Source organism: Bactrocera latifrons, unplaced genomic scaffold (assembly GCF_001853355.1).
Source record: "Bactrocera latifrons isolate USDA-ARS-PBARC rearing strain unplaced genomic scaffold, ASM185335v1 scaffold_0, whole genome shotgun sequence".
NCBI lineage: Eukaryota > Metazoa > Arthropoda > Insecta > Diptera > Tephritidae > Bactrocera > Bactrocera latifrons.
The window spans coordinates 4,124,497-4,128,838 of record NW_017534406.1 but is presented as its reverse complement, the minus strand read 5'-3'; the positions used below and the strand labels follow the sequence as shown (position 1 = coordinate 4,128,838).

At 33.5% G+C, this 4,342-nt stretch overlaps 1 protein-coding gene and 1 long non-coding RNA gene across 2 annotated transcripts in view; one reads left to right on the top strand and one right to left on the bottom strand.

Moving 5' to 3' along the window:
- The window catches only part of LOC108969021, a 214,245-nt gene that overhangs the window by 67,858 nt on the left and 142,045 nt on the right, over window positions 1–4,342 (top strand). The gene's annotated exons all lie outside the window — the stretch shown is intronic.
- Window positions 1–4,342, bottom strand: part of LOC108968349 — a 181,194-nt gene that overhangs the window by 161,772 nt on the left and 15,080 nt on the right. The window lies entirely within an intron of this gene.

Sequence of the window (4,342 nt, the reverse complement as noted above, 5' to 3'; positions counted from 1 at the left end):
TCTTTTTTTTTTTAATTTGTTTAACATTTTTTTTTGGGTTGTTGTTGTTGGTATTTAAAGTAATGGAATGTGAAGCTTCAAAACATTTTTGGCTTCTATGCCTTACAGGAATAATGTGTGTAGAAATAAATAGTGCTACATACTTTTAAGCTGTTGCTGTGGATTCTACTCTTCGCTTCCCAGTTAAGTATGTGTGACGAGTAGAATTTCAAATACAGTTTGAGAGCCCGCATGATTTAATAGAGTTTGAAAGGTCGGTTAAAAAGCAGCCTTAGAATATTTGATTGTTACAAACATACACTATTAACAAATAAATTCTGAAATTTTTGGATCGAATTTGGATTGCCATTGCGACGCAATTTCCGGTGACCCCTCGGAAAGAAGATGCGCCCGCGTTGGCAGGATAACTCCTTAAAGGATCATCTAAAGTGAAAAAATACATGTTTCAGTTAAAACTTTAATAAGGGGAAAAAATTTAAAATTGGATTTTTGGCAGATATTTAAAAAAAATTAAAATTTCGATGAAAATTTCACGATTTTTTTTTTTTTTCAAATAGTTGTAATCCTTTGTCCAAGTAGTTAAGTAGTTTTCGAGAAATCTTGCCAACCGACTTGAAAAACACAGTTTCGAGAAAAATTTGTTTAAAGCCGGCGCACTTAGCCCAGCTAGCATCAAGCGCACATATTCTCAAGGCTGTATCTCCGGAACTATAACTCGATAGTATTTCAAAAGGAACCTCATCCTAACTATCGGTAAACAGGATTCGGAATTACGCTGTTTTCTTATATTTTACTACCGAATGGTTGAAGCCTATGTAAACGTGGTCAACTCTCAGCACCTATCGAGTCGCATAGGTGAACTCGTTGGTCTCAGCCAGGTTTGCTTTCTCTAATTGTGGGGAATTTAGCAATATCTTTGTAATATCAAGACTTTAGAACTCACACTTTCAGCCATATGAAGTATAGTGATCAAAAACATATATAAAGTCGATCTTCTATCTTTCCATATTCAGAAAATGTAAATTATCTTCCTTCCTGAAAGAAAATTAAGTTAACACTTCATGCTAATAATTTGGTGAACACGCATCGTTGGGACAATCCTGTAATACTATTCAAAACTATTTGCTTTCATTTCAATACCGATCCCCGTACAATCATTTTGATACTAACATACTAGAATTCATTTTATTATGCACCAGCGTTGCGGCTGTAATTTAATACACTTTACAACTTTTTTCCAAAGGCAATAGTAAACACTTTTGTCCTTCGGATATTTCTTTGAAATGCAGCCGTTTTCATTAATCACAAAATCGCTTTGCAAGCTGTGGATTTCTCCTTCACCCCTTCATTAGTTTTATACATTTGCAAGTTGCATGAATAATTGTATTTGTGCCACATAAAGCGACACTTAAACACCCACTTGCATTTATAAGGGTCACCTTTGCAGTGCGGCTTGGACTTTTTTGTGGAATGCTTGAAATTCAGTCGGCATTGGATTTTAATTAATTTACTTTCTACGTAAACAATAACAACTTGCAGTTGATGTTGCTGTTTTGGGTTGAAGAAAAGAAAAGTCAATAGAAATGGAAATATAACATATGACCCTGGGATGGTACATTCAATATTCAAAGTAGTAGCAAATGAAAAGATTGCTTTTAAAGTTGGTTAGCATACCCCTAGCATAAGGCAGCAAAGTGCTTTGAATCAATATAATATTTGTGATAACATAATTTATATAAATATAAAGGGTTATCCGTTTCGAAGTTCCCTAATTTTTTAAAGAAAAAACATAGAAATTTCAAATTTATTTAGGAATGTTTATTATCATTCGAAAGAAAATCGTTTGGCATCTTTTGTTTTTGAAGATTATCTCTTTCAAATGTTGGCCGTGGCTAAGTCGCAGAAAGTTCATCCGTTGAGTCCCCTGTCCAATGATTCATTCGAGCCTTTCGGTATTGGTGACTGGCGAATGGCGCTAGTGATGTTTTCCCCCAAGGCCTGAATCGATGCGGGAAACAGTCTTAACGGTGTGATATCTCACGATCTTGCTGCCTAATCCACCGGCCAAAAACGTGAAATTATCTGAAAATTTGAAACTGATGAAATGACAACACTTGAATCTCTTCAGGCTGCTCTTTGCGCCAAATGTGGGAATTTCGCTAGTTTATATACCCATTGAGCCAGAAATAAGCCTCATCGCTGAACAAAATTTGGCTCGAAAACGTCGGATCTTCTTGAAAATTTTCAAGGAAGGTTAAGTGGCTTTAGTTCTTGTACAAGCTGTATTTTGTACCCTTTAAATTTAAGATCTCGACCTTCCATACGTCAGTCCGGGATGCTAAAAACGTCGCCAAATCGACACTCCACGGTCTTTGTGTGCATTCTTAGCTACAGCTGCAATAAATTCTTCACTGTCCAAAAATGTAGGCTGGATCTCAATATGGGTGATAGTGTTGCGAGGAGTGCGCAACACATTCTTTAGAAATGCAAATTTTGAGTTCAACGAAAATTAAAATTGAAACTTTTCTCACCAATATTTTATAACAAATTACCACCAGTACAAATACCTTTGAATGCAATACATATTCATTCTCTGATTTCTCTTATTGAGTTTCTTCACCAGCAAATGAATGAAAACTTAAATGAAAATTATTAGATCGAAATAATTGCGCTTAAGTCTCCTTGAGTGTAGTTAATATGCGTGAAATTGCATTTTATTTGCTGCATAAATTCACTCATACAGACTCTTTCTCTCTTCAAACCAACTGACGCATAACGCCGTTAATGTGTTTGCAGTTTAAATGCATAAGTTATTTTTGACTCACACACACATACACATACACATAGACATTGGTACTTTAAAACCAATTGACCTACTTTTGACTTTATTTACTTTCAAGTACTTTCGATTATTTGCTATTTACATGTCGGTGCACAAATGCCTGCTACGATCTTGTTTCTCCCGCAATGAACATTTGCTACGTGTTTTCTTAGCTTCCAGGAATTTAAAATTAGGAGAAATGCACTTATTTGCAAGTTACGATGAATAAACAAAAACAAATTTACGAGCAACATGTTTAAGCAACATTTTTTCCTACAGATTAAATATCTAATATTTTCAGCCGAATATCTTTATATTTTTTTTATTATTTTTCACTCTACCGATTTCAAAAATAAAAATCTGATATTGGTGAGAATTTTTAATTGAAAAAGAGGAGTTATATCGATTTTGGATAGAAATAACACTTTCTTTTTGATATTTTAAATTTAAAAAAATAAAATGCTAGGCATATGAGCATTAGTCTAGAACAAATTTCATCTAAAAAAATATTGTACAAGACTAAAAAGATTCCAAAAACTTTACTTTTATTTTTTGCTGAGTTTTTCATATCAATTTTAAGGTTATGTGAAAAAGATGTATGTCCGGAAACCGACATAAATCATGTTTAACCTTTAAAAATTCAATTACTTAATCTTCGTCACCTCTGATCGCCGCTAAATTATCTTTATTTTCCTCAAGTTTATGTTATCTTTTGTTCTCAATGAGCTTTACACTTTTTTACGCTTTAAAAGAAATCCGCCCTTGTCTAAGAAGCTGAAATATTTTGTCAAATAAAAATTTTGTAAAATAGTTATGTGAGTTTAATTGGAAATCTTGACTCTTTTAGGCGCTAAACTTAATGCATAAGTATACTAACTCATGTTTATAATACTTCATAAATATAATAAATTATATATAAATTATATACTCTAACTTAAACTGGACTCACAACAGCACAATAGTCCATAGGCCTGATTTATTATGATAAAATGATGATTTTATTATGATAAAAATGTAACTATGAGTTTGTTTGAAATTTTGTGCTTCCCATACCATCACTGTTTAATAGAATCGGTAAAAATGCTGCAGCAGTATTTTTTGAAGTCTACTTTGTCACAATGTGAGTGACAGTATTCAATGCAGGTCGCGAAGTAATAAAAAAATATGCCTAAAGCGAGTCATCCAACCACCTTTGTTAATAACGACAACATCAAAAAGGTTGAAGTGCTGGATATGGTAGGAGTATGGATAGCACAGAGTTAGCAGTGGACTTTGGTTAATGTTTTGATAATGAATCGTTTCAATGTTAGACTCGTACCAAAAGAACTGAATTACTATATCATTCTATCCGAATTATGACTTGATCGATGATATTCACTGCGTTTTTGCTATAAGTTCGGTCACAATAGTGACTCGGTACGATGGTGCATTATAATCCCTTAAAATCCATGAATTGCTTTTCGACATTTTCGGTCGTTCGCGATAAATACTCTCATGCAAACGTCTTAATACGACCAAATA